The 23,620-nt window shown below is 45.1% G+C and overlaps 1 protein-coding gene across 5 annotated transcripts in view; it reads left to right on the top strand.

Moving 5' to 3' along the window:
- Positions 1–23,620, top strand: part of RNF144B (ring finger protein 144B) — a 153,722-nt gene that overhangs the window by 55,290 nt on the left and 74,812 nt on the right. For 2 of the 5 annotated variants that reach the window (XM_090039404.1, XM_090039407.1), the window contains exon 1: positions 17,784–18,066. The exons of 2 other annotated variants lie outside the window; for them this stretch is intronic. The gene's annotated coding sequence lies outside the window, so the exon portion shown is untranslated. Of the gene's footprint in view, positions 1–8,191; positions 8,252–17,783; positions 18,067–23,620 lie in introns of those variants that run through there. One more of the 5 variants, XM_090039406.1, reaches the window with a different exon arrangement.

Below are 23,620 nucleotides of genomic sequence, written 5' to 3' on the forward strand. Positions count from 1 at the left end.
CTGCTGGGGTCTCCATGGAAACTGGCTCCAGCCACATGGGCAGGGGCTGCTGGGAAATGGATACTGGCTGCTGGCCAGATCTGCCATTTTGCCCACCCATGCTCTATATCTTAGCTGTCTTCTGAATGGGAGATCAGGGCTCACCAGGCACAGAGGAAACTCAAACTATCTCTGAAACTGACTCAATTTAGAATAAAGCTGTAATTGAATACTTATGTGAAAAGGGCAATGAAGACCATCAGACATACAGAAGGCAGAGAGTTTAAGATTTTCTTTTGATTACAGGTCAGTGGCCTCTTATTACAGAGGAAGCTTCCTATCTGTGTAGGTGGACAGCATATTTGTTTTTTAAAAACCATGTAGGTTCATTGTATAGAACCACTACAACTCTAGGTAAGTCAACAAAGCACTTGTTTGACAATGAACCAATTGTGTCAGTTTGGAATCATGATAAAAAAATTCTCTTTATAAACTAAAGTCTATGCCAAGCTCCAAAATCAACTGTGAACACAAGAGTTTATGTTACTAAACTCTGAGTTTCTAGTGTGTTACTTTTTATATGCTTGTTAACTATGAGTGCCTGTAGAGAGGCATGTGACCAGAAAAAATTAAGTGTCTTTTTTTATTGTTTTGTATGTGCAAGATACTCAGACTACTATCATTTATAAATTCTTTCAATTGTAATTTATAGGGGAGAGAAAATGTATTGGAGCAGATTCCATGTATATTTATTGTAACAATACCTGGTCTATGATTTAATGTGCATGCATGAAGGAATAGAGGGCTTCCAACAGATTCTGTCCAGTGACAGGCATGTGGGGAGTGTCTGTGATGTGAGTGGTGCCTTCTCGTGGTGTCTCTCAAGGAGCAGGCAAGAGAGCTATAGAAGGAGGTGGCAAGGTTCTGAAGCATCCTCTGCCATGAAGACTTCATCAGTTCAGTGCTGGAGGAGACTTGTGAGACTGTGGAGGAAGGACTGCCAAAGGCAGAGCTAGAGAAGGGAGAGGACATGGTCTCCCAGGAAAGTGGAAGCTGGAAGCTTTTGACTTCTCCACCTGCAGCAGTTTGCCTAGAGAACAGATGTGGGGCCCTAGCAACAGAGGAGGGGGAACACATTCTGTTGTTGGAGGTGGACAGGCCTGGTCTCCCCAAAGTTGGAAGGATTGAGACCACTGCCACCAAGAAGTGACAGGTGATGGTGGTAGTTAGAGACTCCCTTTTGAGAGGGGTGGAGGCATCCATTTGCTGGCTTGACCTGTTGTGTCAGGAGGTCTGCTGCTTGCCTGGAGCCTGGATCTGAGATGTCACAGAAAGATTACCGAGACTCGTCCAGTCCTCTGACTATTACTCCATACTGCTCATCCTTGTGGGCACCAGTGACACTACCAAGGGAGACTCTGAGCAAATCAAAAGTGACTAAAGGGCTCTGTGTGCAAAGGTGAAGGGCACAGGGGCTCAGGTGGTGTTCACCTCAATGCTTCTGGTCAAGGGGAAGGGCCTAGGCAGTCATGTTCAAGTTGGTTTTTAAAATTCTTTTGTTAAATACAGTTAATCTCAAGTCAGTGATGATGTGTTCAGGGAAGCTAAAGTATTGTTGGGACTTTGTGCTTCTGGATTTGATGTCATATCAGTGTTCATTCATTCTTTTACTTGGGGATTGGCCTGTCTGGCCAACATAGATAGCAGAGGGGCTCTGTAAATAAGTGGTGGTGCATATGACATTGGTGGAGGAGCAGGTAAATGAACCCTGAATGTTATTATTTGTGGTGTTTGCTTCTTCAGTGATGATGTGATCTGTGTTGATGAGAGGACACATCTGATATCTGGATCTTTAATAAGGTGTGTTGCCTGGTGAGAATATAATTTAGGTAGTCTGTTGAGGGAGAGACATCATCTAAGCTTGAGGGGCTACCTGGAAACCAGGATAGGTTTGTCCCCCAAGGCAGTTTTGAGATGTCATTTTCCAGGAGGTCATTAATGATATGTCTAAAGTGTTCCTAACTCCTCTCCCTTTGCCAGTCAAACCCTCCTGTAAAACCACCACTGCACGTATCTTTCCATGTTCCTACAGATGAGGGCTGTAAGGGTGTTTGTAGACATGCTGGGAAGCTGCTTTGATGTGCTGTAATTACAGCATGTCAGAGTAGACTCAATCACACTCAGGTAGGCTCTGGAGCGGTGAGAGATGCGCGGGTGAAGCCCGCTGCGCCCCCACTCCCCCGAAGCCCCCCCAGACACCCTCTCAGCAGCCACCGAGCCCCCTGCCGACCCCAAGACAAAGCGTAAGGTGTTTGTTGTGGGAGACTCCATCCTGCGGGGCACTGAGGGGGCAATCTGCCGCCCTGACCCCTTAGCCCGGGAAGTCTGCTGCTTCCCGGGGGCCCGCATCCGAGACATTGCGGAGAGGATCCCGCAGCTCCTCCGGCCCACAGACCACTACCCCATGCTCCTTATTCATGTAGGCACCAATGACACGGCTCGGAGCACCCCCAGCCAGGTCATGAGGCGCTACAGGGAGTTGGGAGCAGGGCTTAGGGGTCTGGGAGCTCAGGTGGTATTTTCCTCGATCCTCCCAGTCTCGGGCTATGGGCTGAGGAGGGAGAGGAGGATCCACGTGGTGAACCAAAGACTGCGGCGCTGGTGTTATCGGGAAGGCTTTGGCTTCCATGACCACAGCCCGCTCTTTGGAGAGAGAGGCAGCGAGCTGCTGGGAAGAGATGGCCTCCACCTCTCTCCTCTGGGGAGGAGGCTCTTCTCAGCCAGGCTGGCTGACCTGCTCCACCGGGCTTTAAACTAAGCCCGCTGGGGGATGGGGGGACTACTGCCCCTGCTGTCCCGCTGAACGGCCCTTGCAAAGCCAGCGGACCAAGGCACTTAAGGGGGCACTTAAGGGAGCTCACCCCTCCCCAGCCCTGGCACAATCTGTGGGCAAGGCAAGAGCCCCCAAGGGCACACTTGCCTGCCTGTACACTAATGCCAGGAGCCTGGGCAACAAGCAGGACGAGCTCGTTCTCCTGCTCAGTGCAAAGAAATATGATGTCATTGGGATAACGGAGACCTGGTGGGACTCCACCCATGACTGGACCACGGGTATAGAGGGCTATACCCTATACAGGAGGGATCGTGTTGACAAAAGGGGCGGGGATGTAGCTCTCTATGTGAAGGAAAGCTACATGTCCCTGCAAGCTGATGTTGGTGACCGGCATGGACAGCTAGAGACCCTCTGGGTAAAAATTCGTGGGGAATTCGGCACAGGGGACACAACGGTGGGAGTCTACTACAGACCTCCCACTCAAAGTCCCGAGCTTGACCAGGAGTTCGCCCGGGAACTGACTGAGGCCGCTTGCTCCAGGACCTTGGTTGTCATGGGTGACTTCAATTACCCGGCCATCTCGTGGGAAGATCACTCAGCTAAATCTGAGCGGGCGCAAAGCTTTCTCTCGTGCGTGGATGACCTCTACCTGACCCAAGAAGTCTATGGGCCAACGAGAGGCAAAGCGCTGCTTGACCTGGTACTGGCTACGGGGGACGACCTAATCGGCGACCTAGTGATTGATGGGAAGTTGGGTGACAGCGACCACGAGCTGATCACCTTCACCATCCGCCGTAAAGCTGGCAAGTCAGTCAGCAACACAGAAGTCCTTGACTTCAGAAAAGCCGACTTTGACAAGCTCAAGAGGCTAGTCGGTCAGGCCCTCAGGGACCATGACCCCAGGGAGATGGGAGTTCAAGAAGAGTGGTTGCTTCTCAAGGAAGCGATCCTCAGTGCACAAGCTAAATCTATTCCAACACGGAGGAAAGGCAGCATGAAGGCACAGCAGCCCCCCTGGCTCTCCAGAGACCTAGCGGACCTACTGTGGCTAAAAAGGAAAGCCTACAAAGGATGGAGGACGGGATTCACCTCCAAGGAGGATTACTCCGCGCTGGTCCGGTCCTGCAGGGACCAAACCAGGAAAGCCAAGGCTGCAACTGAACTCCAACTAGCTTCAGGCATCAAGGACAACAAAAAGTCCTTTTTCAGGTATGTGGGGAACCAGAGGAAAAGCAAGGGCAATGTTGGACCCCTGCTAAACCAGATGGGGCAACTGACAACTGACGCCCAGGAAAAAGCCAACCTATTAAATAGGTACTTTGCGTCAGTCTTTCATCAGTCACACGGGATGCCCATGCCTGCTATGGGAAAGGGAAATCTGGGTGAGGGGAATCCCCTACCCTCCATCAATGCTGACCTCGTGAAGGAACACCTTGAGAAGCTGGATACCTTCAAGTCAGCTGGCCCTGACAACCTGCACCCCAGGGTACTCAAGGAGCTGGCGAGCGTCATAGCCCAGCCCCTGGCACGGATCTTTGAAAACTCCTGGCGCTCTGGTGTAGTGCCCGAAGACTGGAAGAAGGCCAATGTGGTGCCAATCTTCAAGAAAGGGAGGAGAGTGGATCCGGCTAACTACAGGCCCATTAGCCTGACTTCTATCCTGGGGAAGATCTTAGAAAAGTTTATTAAGGAGGCCATCCTTGAGGGACTGGCCCAGGCTAACATTCTAAGGGACAGCCAGCACGGGTTAGTTGTGGGTAGGTCTTGTTTGACCAATCTCATTTCCTTCTATGACCAGGTGACCTATCACCTGGACAAGGGAGAAGAGATTGATGTCATGTATCTTGACTTCAAAAAAGGTTTTGATCTGGTATCCCATGATCACCTCTTGGCCAAACTGCCCAGTTGTGGCCTTGGCTCCACCACGATCCACTGGCTGGGAAATTGGCTTCGTGGTCGGACCCAGAGGGTTGTGATTGATGGCAGTCGCTCATCATGGTGCCCTGTGACCAGTGGGGTCCCTCGAGGCTCTGTCCTGGGACCCATCCTGTTCAACATCTTCATTAACGATGTGGACATTGGAGTCAGGAGTGGACTGGCCAAGTTCGCCGATGACACCAAACTTCGGGGCAAAGCATCCACGCCAGAAGATAGGCGGGTGATCCAGGCTGACCTGGACAAGCTCAGCAAATGGGCAGACGAGAACCTCATGGTGTTTAACACCGATAAATGCAAGGTTCTCCACCTTGGGAGGAAAAACCTGCAGCACCCTTATAGGCTCGGCAGTGCTACATTGGTTAGCACTACAGAAGAAAGAGACTTGGGGGTCATCATTGACCACAAGATGAACATGAGCCTCCAATGCGATGCTGCGGCTAGTAAAGCGACCAAAATGCTGGCATGCATCCATAGATGCTTCTCGAGTAAATCCCGGGACGTCATTCTCCCCTTGTACTCGGCCTTGGTGAGGCCGCAGCTGGAGTACTGCGTCCGGTTTTGGGCTCCACAATTCAAAAAGGATGTGGAGAAGCTTGAGAGAGTCCAGAGGAGAGCCACGCGCATGATCAGAGGTCAGGAAAACAGATCTTACGATGACAGGCTGAGAGCCATGGGACTCTTTAGCCTGGAAAAGCGCAGGCTCAGGGGTGATCTGATGGCCACCTATAAGTTTATCAGGGGTGACCACCAGGATCTGGGGGAACGTCTGTTCACCAGAGCACCCCAAGGGATGACGAGGTCGAACGATCACAAACTCCTGCAAGACCGTTTCAGGCTGGACATAAGGAAGAATTTCTTTACTGTCCGAGCCCCCAAGGTCTGGAACAGTCTGCCAGCGGAGGTGGTTCAAGCACCTACATTGAACACCTTCAAGAGTAAATTGGATGCTTATCTTGCTGGGATCCTATGACCCCAGCTGACTTCCTGCCCTTTGGGCAGGGGGCTGGACTCGATGATCTCCCGAGGTCCCTTCCAGCCCTAATGTCTATGAAATCTATGAAGTCTGCTGGAGCATCCTAATTAGTCTTTGTGTCTCATGTATCATGTCTGTGCACTTCAAAGTGGCAGTGGGGGTGGTTTCATAAAAACTCATTCAATGGATTCACTCTAATTAAAGCGATTCCCCTCCCCACCACTCCTGGAGCACATGTAAAAATGCCTGAAGTGATTACCAGAAGGGTTTTGTTTTCCCTGTCTTGGGGTTGGATGTGTAGCAGGTTGGAGTAGGATTTGAGCCTGGCTTTTTTCTGGATGGCTAAGGTTTTGATATTGTATTGGAAGAAACTATTCTAGATCCCTGAGGCATATATCCTGATCAGTGGGATCAGAGCAAACGCTGCTGTAATGTAGAGCGTGGCTGTAGATGATGGATCTAGTATTTTGCTTAGGATGAAAGCTGGTGGCATGGAAGTAGCTGTAGCAGTTATGGTGATGTGGCTAATGCAAAGTTTCATGGTCATGTTCAAGGAGTGAATTAGCTAGGTGGAGCATTCAAGAGTCAGTTTGATGGAGAAGTAGATATTATTAATATCCTGGTAGAATTTTTCCTGATATTCCTTCCCATGTGTTTGCATAACAGAGATGTCATTAGTGTATCTTGGGTGTAATAGGGAGATGAGAGGACAACTGCAAGGGAGGTGTACTTCAAGATCTGTAATAAATATATTGGAATATTGTGGAGCTATGCATAAGATCATGGCAGTGCCATTTATTTGTAGGTTTCGGGAATCTCCTAATCTGAAATAGAGCAGGGTGATTAACAATCACCAAATCACCTTTTTCTTTTCTTCTTTGTGTCTAGTTGAGACTTAGGCACATATTTTGAGGATGTAAGCATTGCAGACATTCAGAAAGTAGTGTACCCTTTTAGTCATGGTTTTTACAATAGGAAAAAAATATGCTCTTTGCTTAAGATTTTTACTCAGCACACTTTAAAACATCTATTTGATTTATTATACATGGTATAATACCTTATTATAAAATGTTACTCTGTTTTAGGCAAAAGGAAATAGACCACTAACAGGCATATCAGTGAGTGACTTGCATACCAAGTTACACTTGTAGAACAGTAGTTACTTAAACATGACAAGGTGTGATCTTGATTTTCTTGCAGCTAATCAAAGTAAAACTTGTAAGGTAAAAATAATCCCAAATGATACCAAGGAGCTTTATACATTTATTCTAGCCTTCTATACACTAAACCCATATATATCATGGAAATACAAAATTTTAAGTACAGCCAGGCCTTGATCTACACAGTGGTTACATTCTTGAAGAAACACCCTGCAAATAGAAATCGCATAAAAAGATACCAAGGATCTATGGGAAATAAGGGTTTAGGTTCCAGATGCGGATGATAATTTGGATGATAAATGTCTGTGCGTGAGCACAGCGGCAGCGCAACACACAGGCAGCGAGGAGCAGAGCCCGATGGCTTGGAGAGCTACATGCCAGCTGGTAAGTCTGATGTGGTGGAAGTGGAGGAGGGAGGGAAGGGGCTTGGGGGGAGGGGGGTGTAGATCAATGCTCCCTGTAGTGAGGGAGGAGTGGGGCAGGTGCAGATGCTGCCCAGCTGGGGTGAAGCAGGCACAGGATGGAGCCGTGGCTCATCCAGGGGGTACGGGGACACTCCCACTGCTGTTCTTACCCCAGGAGAGCACCCCGGGGGGTGGGGGTCATGTGCCCCCACATCTGCATGGGGCGACTGGGCTGCAGCTGTAGGCTGGAGCTGGGCCAGTGCCGGGCTTCCAGATGAGCTGTGGCTCTGTCCCATGCCTGGCTCACCCTAGCTGGGCAGTGCCTGCTCCAGCCCCAACACCTACCCCACTCCCTCCCTCACCACAGGGGGCATGGATCTGCACCCCATGTCCCTTCCTTCCCCCCTACCCTTCCACCACAAGCCAACACATTTAGCAGCTACACTGAGAGCAGCGTGGTGGATGGGGGTGGGAAGGGATCAGCTGATTCTACACGGATCTGCACATCCTGGTGACTGCATTTCACCATGCAAAATTCATACTGTGTACAGTTAATTCATACTGTGTACAAAAATAAAGAGTCACAATTAATTGACTGCGTATAACTGAAACCATGCAGAAACATACTGTATAAATCAAGGCCCAACTGTATAGAACTTCATAGTGAAGCAAGTAAGACTAGTGTGATGGCAAATTGACTTTTTAGGATGATTACCACTTCAGAAAACTGCTTCTTCTTGCTGTTTTGAGAAAAGCCATTACCATTCTATGATGCTGCTTACTTGCAACTGCATAAAATGCACATTCACTGATTATGCATACAAAAAGCCATTTGTTATCATAAAAGGCAAATATTATCTTTAAAAAAATAGCGCATAAGTACTGATTTTTCTTGTATTTGCAGATTACAAATACTATTTTGTGCATGAAAATATGAAGCATGCATACACAATGGCGGAAACAGGTAAAGGTACATTTTCTTATGTTTTGTGTGTCTTCATCTTTTAAAAAACAAATGAACAAAAACCTTGTTCAAAAGCATGATGTTATTTTTCTGCCAGAAGTCGTAAGCAATTATAATTTTTGTTGTACTATTATCAGTCATATTAGAAACAATTTTTTTCTTGTAGATTTGATTCTGGCCTCATTATATAAATTTATAAGACTGTTATAGCTTGATGTATTAATTTGCCTTTAATAGGATTGGTTTGAGAGGCAGTTTTGGTTGTGGTAACATGAAAACTGTTTCCTCGGTGATCAGTATTGACACATTACCGTAGACATTAATTATTAATTTAGTAACATGTTAGTGCTCAGATAGAAATATTAACAGTGGATGAAGAGAGAGATTTAGTTAAGCTTGTGCCAAGGTTGTACTCTTCTTGGAGGTTTTAACTCAACTTAAAATTTGCTGTGGGACTGCCTCTTGGCAGATAACATCTCGGGCAGGAAGGGCTTTCCCCCCCAAAGCTATAGGAGTATCAATAAATGTACAGAACTAACTTGACACTATGCTTGCATGACTCCCATCATTATAACTTAAAAAGGAATCTAATTTGGGAAGTGATTAGTTTGTGATGTGGTTGATATGCCATGACATTCCCTTGTGAATTTTTTTTTTCTTTTTAAACTAACAAATAAAGCAAAACCAATTGAATTGCTGTGAGAGGCAGGAGAATCCAGCCGGGTAGCAATTTTAGCATGACTCATAACACATCTCAAAACCACTTCACCAAGAGGATGTTTTCTTTACTATCCTTAAGCACACAAGCTTGAGGAATATTTGGGAGGAAAAATAATTCTACAGAACTGTCCATCAGTACTGGAGTCCATAAGTATGACAAGGAGATAATGATATAATGACTTAAGTTACTGCTTTTACTGAAGACAATTGAAATAATTGCCATGACATCATCTCATGAGCTCAAGCCTGCACAATTGCACTGTCTCATATCAGCATGCTGGAAGGATGCTGCATTTGAGATGGTCTTGTGAACAACCTTTCACTTTTCACATTTGCATAGGCTACCTCAATAGAGTTAGGCCGAAAAATAAAATACTATATTTTTCAAAATAAGATGCACAGAATAAGATACACACCTTGTTTTGAAAAGGCAGAATTAAAAAAAAAAGATATCTTTCCTTGTATAAGTAACTGAATAGCAGCAGCTACGGAGCTAAGCCTGCTCATTGTTCTGCTTCCTCTGAGTCATATGCAGATTTTACTTTTGCTTTTGCCTGGTGTAGAAGAAGCTGCACTTACCATATTTCTCACGCATAATGTACACTGCAGTTTGCAGCAGCTGGTTTTTGGAAAAAAAAAGTATGTGTTGTGTGTGAGAAAATATGGTAATATTAAATTACTAGCAGACTTTAATGCTTTTCTTTTTGAAAAATTGTAATCCCATTGTCTGATTTGCTTTCTTGCTCTTCCTGTGCTATAACGTGGTGGCTGCTGTCTTGGGTGACATACCATACATTAAATTAGGACCTCCAGTGCTAGAAGTGTGAGTCATTAGAGCTTGAGTCAAACTTTGTAGTGCTGCTTACTAGCATCATACCTTCTGCAGACATAGAAGGAAATCTGAAATGCATGCTCACTGGTCAGTGACTATACCAGCCAACCCATATTTACCATATGTAGCCTGACTTTAGCCTCACTCTCCTTTGCTGTGAAGATCCTCTGTAAACACAGAAGCAGCAACAAGCAAGAAAGAAACATGCAAAGGGGATTCAGCTGTTCAAAGAATATCAGCAAGTGACCATCATAAGCCAGAGTCTGGAAACTTTTGCTTTAGAAGTGTATGTTAAATAGTGTAATGGGTCCTGATTTTAACATTTAAAAGATTTTTTTTGAGCTATGTTTGTCACAGATTTCCTTGAAGGAAACTATTTGTTTGTTGAGAAAAGCCAATGGTTTTTCATGTCCATGCAGTCAAAATATTTTGATGACTTGTCCACATCCTCTCTCAACATTTAAGGAATGCAAAAATATGCATATGGGATCATGGAACGTTTCATACAACAGTCTAAGATGCATGTTGCAATATGTCTTGTAGCCTTAATTTGAGAAATGCAGCTTACTTAACTTAAAAGGGTAGTTTTTCTAGATGTCAATGGAACTATGTTCATAAGTAATGTAAACAGGAGTTAGCTTATCCACTATTCTCTAAACCAGGAGTGCTAATGATGGAGTCCTTGGGGTGGATCTTGCCCACTGAGTTGCATCAGCTGGACCCCACTGCTGGTTCTGCATCTAGAGTTGACTCGCTTGTAGTGTATGCTGGACCAGCCCTGTGCACAGGGCCTAGGACATGCAGTGCATATGGCACCTACTCTAGAACCTACACTTTGTGGCACCTGCATGGGGCTAGTTTGTGGACCCTTCACTCCACTTCTGTATAGAGACTGGGAAAAAGATCAATGCAACAGTCCACACTGGGTCCAGGAGCAGCTTACTTGTGAGTAAACCTGTGAGTAAATGCTCTCAGGCAGGTGTCCACATGTGCAGGGAAACAGGAACATATTTGCTGCTAATGGCAGCAAACTGCTCTTGCCTCCTGGAGCCCTGCAATAGGCCCTTACTGCCATTAGGGGGGACATTCTTGGCAGGGAGCACTGGGCCAGGAGACATTACACCCTGTCACTAGGTGCTGGCTGCTTCACTGGTGGATCAGGGCAGGGGGCTGGGACCTACCCCACCCCTGCAGCTCTTTCCAAGCCCTTTGCTTTAATCAGTTGATCACAGCATGGGGCTGGGACCTGCCCGTGACCAGGACAGTTCCTAGCCCCCACTCTGTGATTGTGGGCTGTGGAGCCTGTTTTCCTGCTTGGTGGGGAATAGGCTGGGGAGCCTGTTTGCTGATCATCTTTGTGATTGCAGGGAGTCTGTTGCCTGGTCAGCTCTCTGATAGCAGAGCTGGGTGGGGAACAGGCTAGAGAACTTGTTCCCCATGCAGGTCTGTGATCACAGAGCTGGGCATGGAACAGGCTCCCTATCCCCTGCCAGCAGAGAGCTCCCCGTGCTAGTTCTGTGGTCATGGGGCTGATGCTGGGAGATCCTTATCCTTTCTCCCAGGCCCTGCTCCCCAATCACAATCTTGGAGCAGGGGGCATGGAGCTTCCTGCTGCTGGGACAGGGGAACATAGTCTCTGCCAGGGCCCTGGTGGTGGAGCTTGCCCTGGCAGCAGGCAGCTCCTGGGGGCAGGGAGCAGTCTCCTGCCCCCTGGTGGCTAGCTGACCAGATTTGCTCCCAGTCAGGTATTTACATGAGTACTACTGTGCAATAAGTAATTATAAGTAAATTTACTACTTGCATTTGCAGGTAGCAAATATGATTATGGAGGTTTACTCTACATTAAGTGTATGCACATGTAGACTCACATGCTTACTTCTTAGTGAACTATTCTACTGTGCAGTAAAGCATCCAGGGTAGACATACCCACTGAGTCTATAATTTCCCAGACTTTGTCATGTGGTAGAAGGAGATTTAAAGGGATCATGTGAATGTACTTAAGTATGTATGTGATAGAGGGTCAAGGTGCTGATTTGCTAACGGTGTCTTGAGAGACTGGTCCTGAGAAACAACTGAGAACTAGAAACCATCCAACAAAGCGTGGCCTTTCAATTTGGCAGCCCATCTCAAGCACTTCCCCAGCCGAGACTTGAAATTTCATAGTGGTTGGGTCAGTATGATGTGAGGGATGTATATTAGCTGTCATAGAGATCATCTGCCTACATTTTTCTGAATTATAAGCCTCTGATATATTGCCTGTACTCAGAGACTTGTTCAACTTTACCAAATTTACCAAAGATTTTTCGTGTATTGAGTGTGCTCCATCTCTCCTTTATGCTGATTGTACAGTTTGTGTACAATTTTCACTAAGCATTTTAGTATGTGCCATTCTTAGGGTCCTGGGGTGAAGGGTGCTGGGCACAGAATGTGAGTATAGGAAGGGTGTTTTGGGGTGTTTTTTTAAGTGTTCACATTGTTTCTCTTTCTGCCCATCAGTATTTTTTGTGCAGAAGTGTAGGAGCTAGGGGAAGAAGGGATAGCAGCCAATATAGCAAATACAAAAGACCTTGCCTGAGCTGGGCATGGGATAGGAGACAGGAAGGGCACATTTCATAGTTTCTAGGGTCAGAAGGTGTCACGCTCCAGCTGGACTCTGCCAGCTTTGCCCAGCAACAGATGCCGTCAAGCACTCTCCTTACAGACCCAAGTATTGCATTAGTGTTGTTTTATTTCTGTCGAGTATTGTTACTTTTACGAGCCACTCAGTCTGTTTTGTATTATTTTTTTTCTGAAAGGAAGGTGGTTTTGATCTAATCTAGTTCCAAATAATTCAGATATTTAAAGTCTAAAGGAATAGCTGTGTTTTGTGCTGCTGTACAGAATGTGAATGTTTCTATGCCATTAGTACCTCAGTCTGGAATATCTGACCCCCTTTAGCTGCTGTGTGCTGGATCTGACTTCTCAATGGTGATAGGTATGTACAGGCACTATGGAATGGTGCATATGAATTGCCATTTGATTTTTCACATACTCCTGGGTTTTTATTTGTAATGCTATGCAGTGGTTATGTATGAAGTATTCCTTTCATGGCATATTCCAAAATCCAGTCTTTCATGCCATTGTTTTGGAAACAAGCAAGCACTCTCCTCACAATCTGGAAAGCCCCTATTCGGCTTGCTGCATGGCCCTGGCCATGTGCTCGGGAAACCTCGTCCCCTGTGGAAAAACCCGTGAACATCTTAGCGCGAAAATGTGACCAATTGGGGCTTGAAATTGTGCTTGTCATCTGGCCTATAAAAGCTAGGGTTGAGTCTCCGCCCAGGAAGAAGCCAGGGCATTCACTGCTCAGTGGATAGGCCTGGCCAGCTTCCCACGGCTTCTCCTGCCTCCGGAACCATAGGCAATCATTTGTGCACTCACTCGTATCTCACTAGTTTGTATCTCGTCATTAGTTTGTATCTCGCATGCTCGTATTCGATCTCGGATCCATTGTTTTGTTTCTCGTTCGTTTGTCCCTCACCCGAACCGGGTCAGATCCAAGCGTAACCGCCTGCACAGCCACATCCACACCGGTGGTGCGTAAGTAAGAAATCAAATAAAAATGTTCTGGAACCCTTACGAGTCCACCTCTCCCTCTCGCAAACTAACATCAGGGGATAGAACCCACCGGGGCAACAGTCACAACCTGGCTCATGCCCCGCACAGAAGGGACCTGAGTAGATCTTCTAGTCTGACCCCCTTCCATGGCAGGAAAGAGTACTGGGGTCAAACAACCCCAGCAAGGTGGTCATTTAACCTCCTCTTAAAGACCTCCAGGGTAGGAGCCAGCACCACTTCTCTTGGAAGTTGGTTCCAGATCCTAGCCACCCTGACAGTGAAGTAGCGCCTCCTGATATCTAGCCTAAATCTACCCTCTGCCAGCTCGTGACCATTATTCCTGGTCACTCCTGGCAGTGCTTGGGGGAACAGTGACTCCCCCAATGCCTGCTGATCCCCCCTGACTAGTTTATAACAGGCCACAAGATCCCCCCTCGGCCTTCTCTTGTGGAGGCTGAACAGGTTCAGGTCCCGTAGCCTCTCCTCGTAGGGCCTACCCTGCTGCCCCCGATCATGCGAGTGGCTCTCCTCTGGACTCTCTCCATGTTGTCCACGTCCCTCTTCAAGTGCGGTGCCCAGAACTGAATGCAGTACTCCAGCTGCGGCCTGACCAGTGCCACATAGAGGGGGAGGATCACCTCCTTGGACCTGCTCGAGATGCATCTGTGGATGCATGACAGGGTGCAGCTGGCCTTCCTTACTGCCTCTCCACACTGCCGGCCCATGTTTATCTTGGAGTCAATGATAACTCCAAGATCCTTTTCTGCCTCTGTGCTGATGAGAAGGGAGTTCCCAAACCTGTAGGTATGGTGCCGGTTGTTCTTCCCCAGGTGAATCACTTTGCACTTGTTGGTGTTGAAACCCATCCTATTCTCATCCGCCCACCCTTGTAGCCTGTCTAGGTCTGACTGTAGCCTATTGCTACCTTGTAGTGTGCCCACATCCCCCCACATCTTCGTGTCATCAGCAAATTTGAACAGGGTGCTTTTTACCTCCTTGTCCAAGTCACTTATGAAGATGTTGAACAGTGCGGGCCCGAGGACCGAGCCCTGCAGAACCCCACTGCCAACATCCCTCCAGGTTGAAAATGACCCATCCACCACCACTGTCTTGGTGCAACCCTCCAGCCAGTTGGCGACCCAATTGACTGTGTGGGTGTCGACACTACAGTCCCCCGGTTTCTTAATGAGAACAGGGTGAGAGACAGTGCCGAAGGCCTTCCGAAAGTTCAGGAAGACTATGTCCATTGCTACCCCTGCATCTAATGATTTGGTGATCTGATCATAGAAGGCCACCAGGTTGGTCTGACAGGACCTGCCACTGATGAACCCATGTTGGTTGCTCCTAAGCATGAAATCCCCTGCTGGCCCCTCATGGATGTGTGCCAGAGTAATTTTCTCAAACAGCTTGCCTAGGATTGAGGTAAGACTAACTGGCCTGTAGTTTTCTGGGTCCTCCTTCTTACCCTTTTTGAAGATGGGAACCACATTGGGCCTCTTCCAGTCCTCTGGCACCACACCAGAGGACCACGAGTGCTCTTAAAGCTGTGCTGGGGTCCTGCAATGACCTCTGCCAATTCCTTTACTACTCTAGGGTGGAAATCTTCCAGACCGGCTGACTTGAATATGTTCAGTCCCTCCAGAAGCTCCCTAACTAGTTCCTCCCTAACCCTTGGCCCAGGTGTGCCTCCCTTGGGGCCTGAGGAGGGCCCAGCAGGGGTAGCTGTTCTGGTCCCTGCTTAGGAAGATAGAGGCAAAGAAATCGTTAAATATGTTGGCTTTGTCATCTGGAATGATGACCAAATTTCCTAACGTGTCCTGCAGGGGCTCCACATTACCCGGAACTTTCTTTTTACCCCCTATGTATTTAAAGAAGGACTTCTTATTGTCCTTAATCCAGGAAGCTAGTCCTAATTCCATCTCTGCCTTGGCCTTCCTGACTGTCCCCCTACATCCCTGAGCAACTGCAGTATAGTCATCTCTGGTGATGTCCCCTCCCTTCCATTGGGTGTATGCCTCCCTTTTAGCAAGGAGACATTCCCGGATGCTTTTGGTGAGCCATGGGGGGTTGTGTGCCCTCCTGCTCCCTTTGATCCTCATTGGGATTACCTCCCTTTGGGCTTGGAGGATTGTCTCCTTAAGGAGTGACCACTCTCCTTGGACACCTGGCTCCCCTCCCCTCTGGGACCACAGTGCTTCCAGGACTATTCTCCTTAGCTCATTGAAGTTTGCCCTCCTGAAATCTAGGGCTGCTGCCTTGCTGCAGGCCTTTGCCACCTTGCGCTGGATGGTGAATTCCAGCAGGGAATGATCACTGTTGCCCAGGTGGTCGAGCACCTGCAGCCCCCTCACCAGGTCATCATCCGTGGCCAGCACTAGGTCCAACAAGGCGTCACCCCTGGTGGGGCTGTGCATCTCCTGGGTTAGATGGAGGTCCTGCACTCTGGCTAAGAACCTACGTGAGCGGTCAGACCTGGCTGACTGCTCTTCCCAGCAGATGTCCAGGAAGTTTAGGTCCCCCATGACTACCACATCCTTAGACTTCACTACCTCCATGAGCTGACCTAAGAATTCCTGGTCAAGCTCTTCCCCTTGGTTGGGAGGTCTGTAGTAGACCCCCACTATTAAGTCTCTTTCCTGAACTTGGAATTGAACCTATAAACTCAATATTCCCTTGCAGAACAGCAAATAGCTATGAAACCCACTAGTAAAATAGGTTTCTGTCAGGCAAATGAGATGAATGGCTTACTATACTAGGAGCAGCTCACAAGACAAAGATTTGCTTTGTGGATTCAAGGGTTCCAATCTTGCCAATGAATTATGTCACGGAGGGGTAAACATGATTCCACACAATCAATTTTTTTTCTGTTCTCTTAAAGGAAAATGAATTATAAAAGCACTGAATGTTAAAAGAGAATTAAGGTAGCAAAGCTGACAGCTCTGCTTGTGGAACACGTAGTATGTGATCATAAAATGAAAGACAGTATCATACACGCTAGGGGGCTGAATTCAGGTCGCAAAAGGAAATTTTATTTAATTCGGGCATCTCTCAAACACATATGTAGAACAACTCTGAAAATGAGTGGAAAGTTGGGCATGAGATATTTACACAAAAGAAATTAGTCTACATTCAGCAGTTTGTACCACTAAGTATGCAGGCAATTTGCCAACAATAATTATATGTTATGCAAATAAACACATTTCATCATAAAGAGAAAATTATAGATTAGCATCCTTAGTTTGTTTCTTTAGGTCTCTTACCACACCATTGGAGCTCTGGTATGGAATCTCTGTACATCTTATCAATGGTGTAGCACTTTCCTTCAGCAGAAAGAGAAGAGCTTCTATTGGCTCTTTGGGTATAGAAAGATGTGCATATAACTTGGCATTATTTACATAGGTTTTGTGTATCGACATAAATTACACTGGGATTGGGAAGGGACAGATGTGCAGCTATCCTGTGGTAATTTGCCCAGTGGGTGGCTATTACTATGCCAAGCCACTAGTTGGTGAGGGTGCAGGTAAATAGCCTGACAGGTTTTCACAGATGGCTGCCCAGGGGTAGGCAGATTTAAGTTAACTTAATATAAATTATACCAAAAGTACTTTACTCCTGTCTATTTTAAGGGGTAATTAATTCAGAGACTTGTGTTGCATGTTCATTACTTTTTTTACACTGGTGTAATGCTAATTACAGTCGTGTAAATGTCTAGTCTGTCTGTATCCAGTGTTAGATGGCACAGTATCTGTTGCTGATTTTTTTCAGCTGGATAAACAAAAAATGACACTTATTCAGAACTTCTTTGTTCATGTATGTATAATCTCTATTATGTAAAGCCCTCAGCCTCAAGAGTCAAAATTTCATGTTAGACTTGCAGCTTTTTTCCTGCAGTAGTGTCATGTCTTTAGTTTGTCCTAACAAAGCAAGCTGAATAAAATCAGCAGCATAAATGATCCAGACTTGAAATTACACTGTCAATTTTGGACATTTTCCCCATGGGAAAATTGCTTCATATTTGGAAAATTTCTTTTGTGGGACAGGATTAGAAGAAAGCGATAACATTTCAGGCAACATTTGCCAATAGGTCAGCTACTAGACAATCTACTGTCTGAGAAGAGGTTAAGTAGCAGCTGGAGGTGTCACAAATTGTATTATTCCCTTGACTTTTATCTTGTCAGGAATTGAAGGGGGATTATAAACGTAAAGCAGCACAGATCCCCAAAATAAGGTTGGGATAGGTATTGGTAGGTATTGGTTAAAAGCTGACAGGGTTTAAGTAATCACCTGCAGTTGAACTGAGACTCAGATGGGAAGTAGGAAGTGCTGTGCTCAAGCTTCCTGTATAAATACATGTAGCTTTCTCATTGCTACTGCATGCAAGCTGTGACGTGCTTTTTAAGATATAATGGTAACATGCTCTTAAAAGCAGGGAGGGGATTATTTATTCGTGTGGCAAAAGGGCTGGGAGACAAGTCCTGTTACAGTCCTGAAGAGTGCAAAGCTGTCAGACACACAGCTAAAGGAAGAGGGTGTGTGTGAGAGAAATCTGTTTCTGCTTTAGACTGCAAGCTACAGTGGTTGTGACATGAAGCTTTGGAGCACTGAAGTGTGAGTGAAGCTATTGAAAAGTCAAACAGCTGGCAGTGACCACTACCCTCCGTTCAAGGTATGTTAGGAGGTAGCTCGCGTTCTCTCTCTTTTTTTTTTTTTTTTTACAATTCATTTTTCCTTATAATGTAAGACAATGAAGTGGCTAAATGGCTCTGCTTACAGTGCTTGACTGGCAAGAAAGGTAAGAAAATGGAAAGGTTAAAGAACTAGAAAACATTTGTGTGTGATGTTGACCTAAATCTGTAACTATATGGTGTTTAAAACAGCTGAGATTAGAACAAATCTTGCAAACTTGACTATCAAAGGCAGAGAAAATGCAGTCCTGTTCAAGAGAATGATATTAGTTTTGTCAAGGTAACTTTTTAAAGAAATATCTTCATGGTGTGTTTGAAAATGCTGCAGTACTAGGGCATGTTTGTGTGTGTAAAAGTGACTAAAAAGGCATATGGTTAAGCTTATCTGTTATAGCTTAAATATAACAAGACGAACAGAGGCTGGTCTTAAAACACATGGATTTTCTGCTGGTTTAAAAACCACTTTCCAGCATAAAGTAGCTGGATCAGGAAAAACAGAGGACAGATCTGTGTGCTAAATATTAGTGCATTCCTCTAATTCCATTCAGAGTTTGGGGATATTGAGATTAGGCAAATAAATCCAGCATTTGCAGTATGTATGAACACTAATGCAGATTATTTTCTAAAGGGAATGAAACACTGTGCATTTGCTGGTGCAAATATAGTGTTTCCTCTTTCTCATCTTAAGGCTCTCTCAACACAAGATTACTTGTGCAGTTTTCAGGCTCTGTATTCTAGAGAATACAAGGCATTCTGCTGTTTATGATGTACTTTTATATCAAATGCCCTTGTTCATGGAGCACTATACATAGTTCAATATTTAGAAGGACTATAGTTAAGGAAACAGTGTAGTGTGGCTTTCCATCCTCCTGGTAAATAGAACATGAATGTTTTAGAAGAGGAGAATTGTAGCATAACAGGCCAGGACTGAAATACCCACATGTGCTGAAATTACTGAGTGGTACTTACATTCTAGTAGTAGGGGTGGTGCTTTGCTTGTGGGTGGCTTTGAGGTCTAAATAGCTGGTTTGGAGTACTGTGTTATCTTGAAACAAAAGTTTCATAATCCAGCCCTTAATCCTTTCTGAACTAGGCACATTGGCCTTGTGCTCTTCTCACTTAGTGCTTGTCTACACATGGAAGTGTTATTGGGGGGCATGTCTACATGAGACATTTACTGCAGAGCTGACTAATGAGCTCCCCGGTAAAAGTCTCATTGTCTACATGTCCAGTCCTATTAGGCTGCAATAAATTAATGTACTCCATAGGATAGTACTTGTATTTACAGGTACATGCATTTGCAAGTACTATCCTACTTCTTTAGTGCACAACAATGCATGTGTAGCTGCTGAAAGGGCTGGCTGGGCACCAGCCAGCCCCTCCACAGCACATTGGAGCAGCCCCAGGCTGGCAGGCTGATGCCCCGGGCCCCAAATCGATGTGCTGCGATCCTGGGTGCATGTTTTAATGTAGCACCTAGGAGCAATAAACTGTGATGCAATATGTGTTGGAGTTCATTGCTGTGTTTTTAATTGCATGTGTATCTGCATCCTGGGTGTACCAAAATAAATCCCTTGGGTGTAAGAGTATCTAAACTCCCTCCCAAGTGACACAAACTAAACTGAATCAAGGCACTTACGTGTCCACATAAGGGTTTTCATTGTAAAATGATAGCAGTTTAAATTCAAGGCACAGGCTATATTAAAAAAAACAAAAAAACAACTCCCATGCAAACAGTGTTTTAAAACTATTGTAAATCATAAAAAAGATACTCTTTTTAAAGTACATAGAGCTATCTCCAGGGTTAACCAGTGAGGGGGAGGAATTAGACTCATTTTGTTCCATGCAGCTAACTGCACAATACTATATCTAAAAACAAGGCCCTGTCTGCTCTTTGGATATTAACCTGAATGGCTCTGTTCATGAAAAAGATTTAACTATTGCACAAAATTTCATTCCACACCTTTGTTGAATTGCATACTGTGTGATGGTTATCACCAGACATGGCTACATTTCTGTGTGTGAATGCACATACATGTGCATATAGCTCATGAAGCACTCTGCAGTGAAATGTATTATATAAATAAATGGAACCTGTCATTTCCATTTGGTTTATCTCTTTAACCTGGTTTTTAAGGCAGTTAGATGATATAGGGCTGGGTACAAGGAAAATGAAAATGGGAGGAGTATATCTATTGTTTCCATATATTTGGGAGATGTAACCTGTCCTTAACACAACATAAGATATTCAAAATATCCCCACGAGAAAGAAGTGAGTCACTTTGCAGGGGAACAGAAAGAGCTATCATTTTAAACTTGGCTCTTGTTCTTTTAGTATACCTCATACAATGCCAATGATATGAGTCCTTCTGAGGAATTCCTGTTAGTGTCTGTGGGAGTCCCACATATGGAATACCTATTGGAGTAAGTCTTTGGTACATAGCTTTAAAGGTCCCTAGATCTTCAACTTCCCCCTCTTGTGTTCTTTTAGGGAAGAAGATTTATTTTGATTTATCTAAATGTGTGGACAGATGAAACAGCTACACTCCCCTGAGGAAGGCAATTACTGCACTGTAGCTGTAGTATAACTGTTTTATCTATCCATTCCTAACCCAGAGTAAGTGAAGTTAAACTGTAGTAATAACCTTCATTTCAGTAAGGCATTATTTACTGTAGCTTAACATCACTTACTGTAGTTTAGGAGCAAACAGATAAAATAGTTATGCTGCAACAGATGACACTCTCCTAGTTAAAAGGTATAGTATAATTGTGCATCTGTTCATACCCTAAAATTTATACAGTGCCTAAATCCTAGAGGTATCAAATACATAAATACCTCCTGAGCTGGTAGCATTAAGAAACTTAAGACCTTTATTGCATTCTCATACTCTTAATATGTTCACATGCGCTTGTGGTATCCACTTAAGGCACATTGTTAAGTCGGTTGTCCTGAATTCATAGGACATATCAAAACAGAGACTACTTTCCAGGCAACCCCTGCTTAACGCTCTTAATTGGTTCCAGGAAAACTGAGCGTTAAGTGGAACCCATTTACCCATAGGCATTAATACAAATAGAAATAATTGGTTACTGCTGCTTCTTACCGTAGCTTCTCACGATTGCTGCTGCCTCTCCACACCCCTCTGCCTGCCTACTGGCCACTCCGGCCGCATGTGTCAGCCCATGGCCCATGCTCCTGCTGGCTTTGGCACTCTGTCAGGGGCCCTGCACTCATGCCTGCCCCCCACTTGCTGCTTCTTGCTTCTGCTGCCCCACCCTTGGCCCCTGCTGGCTCTGGCCCTGTGGCACCAGTGCATTCCCGAGCTCATTCCTGTCTGCTCACTTGCTGTCACTCACCGTTTCTTGCCACCGCTGCTGCTTCACTGAGCGCTATAGTGAAACTGACTCAGTGCTAAGTGAAATCAGGTATTAATTTTAAATGAGTGCTATAGCGAAATAGCACTAAGTAAAACTGCATTAAGCGGGGGTTGCCTGCACCTTCTACTTGATGGTGAAAACTACTCCCACAATTTACTTCCTACTTTTATAGATGGACCCCTGAGAAATGGGTACATCTTGTTTTTGCAGGCTCTACACTCTGAGCAGTGCACTTTGCAGGGTTTCTTTATTACCTAGTAAAAGTAGAAATAACTAGAGATATGGTAGGATTCTGCTACCTTTAAAAACAATCTGCTTTTGTAAATAAAAGGAAACCAAGCTAAACAAAGCAGAAGAAAACAGTAACCCAGTGACATCAGAGCCAGCCTGTATCAATTCATATTTTCTTTTACAACAGTATTGAGCACCAGTTCTAGACTCCTAGCCTCCATACTCAATTGAGAAAAGTGCAGGTCTGAGGACTGTGGTGCACTGAAAATTTACCCAGTGTTTCACAAATATTTACAGAGGTGCCTGTGCCAAATAACTTTGTGCTGATCCACTAAGAAAATACAGTGTTTGGTTCTCTCTCTCTCTCTCATATAAATGGTTTCACTTCAGTGGGAACTGAGTGGACATTAAATTAAAAAAGTAGATCAGTGCTAGACAATATTAAGGTATTCATTAAGAAAATACACTGAAAGGGCTAAATTATAAAGGACCTCATCTTGCCCTCAGTCAAGCAAGACTTCTATAAAACTCCCATTGACTTCAGTGGGAGCAGGGTTAAGGCAGCACAGAGTAGAAATTTCAGCTACTTAAGAAGTGATGAATTGGGCTAAAAGCACAGCAAACACAGTGATAGTTTTAAATTAAAATATATAAAACAAAAAAAAAATCCTCCTTTGTTGATTTCCCCGACTCTTGGTATCTTCACATACAGTGAGATCACAGTTCCCCATTGTTCTTTCTAAGAAGATTAAGAATTTTATTAAAGGCACTGGTGGAATATTTTGTACTGTTGGTAAACACTCCCCACCCTCAAAGGAAAACCCCTCTAATGTATAAGTGGTTAGGCAAGCCCTGTAATTAGAAAGACATTTCAGCTCCTTATGTAATTTTTCTCAAAGAGCTGAAAACCCACACATACATGTAGTTCTAATTCGTGTGTGTGTACATATATAGAATTAGAACTTGCTCTGGGTGCATGTCACATGCTTTGACTCTGGGTAACTTTATTATTGTAAGACAGAATATTCTTTTTCTTTCCTGATTGCAGACTATAAAGACTTGAAACCATTTTGCTTGTGACAAAAAATTAATTGCATGTTTGCAAGGTTTTTCCTTTTTATATGGCTGGAAGTGCCAGTCTGGTGATCAGCAGACTGGTGCTCCTAGCCATGGGCTCCCTAGGCTCTCAGCTCTTTACTTGCTGGTGCAGGGGGAGCCCAGAGTGATCACAATCTCAGGCTCTCTGTGAACTGCCAGTCAGGCATAACTCGGAGCTGAATTCCTACATGTGCATGTGGTATGGCAGGAGCCATGATTGTTGGGATTGGGGATCAGATCCTATTGTACCTTTAACTGAACATCTGTCAGCAACCTCACAGACACAAGGAACACCAAACCAAGTTGGAAAAAAGGTAGCAAGATGTTGGAAAATGGTCCCTTCAGGATGGTAGCTGCTTGTTTGTTATATTTAATGGGGTGGCTCACAGGCACACTGGAGAAGGATTTTAGGAGGTCATGAAGGGCTGGCTGTCTATCTCTGAAGATTTAGAACTACATCTTTTCAGACATCCCTGCTTGAACTTTATTCACATGATTGTAATTATTCATGTAGCTTATTCATGTAGAGGATAATTGGAGTACTTGGAAAAGCAAGGTTAAACATAATAGCTAAGAGTTTGTAGCAGCTGACCCTGGGCACAGTTATGAGGCACAGTGAAGTTTTCAAAGATAGAACTTCACATGTGGGGATATTGTCATTTCTTTGTCTTCCTCTGCCTTGATGAATTTGGGGAATGAGCATCAGTCATTCGCTACAGTTAGTGCAGGTGATGCCATTTTTGTTACAGACCAGCTGGGCACTATGAGTGTATTAATTCTATCGGAGGCCAACGGCGCTGCGAGGGAATCGGCCACTGGGCTGTTTGG

Source organism: Crocodylus siamensis, chromosome 3, assembly GCF_052110815.1.
Source record: "Crocodylus siamensis isolate JL-2025a chromosome 3, ASM5211081v1, whole genome shotgun sequence".
Classification (NCBI taxonomy): Eukaryota; Metazoa; Chordata; order Crocodylia; family Crocodylidae; genus Crocodylus; species Crocodylus siamensis.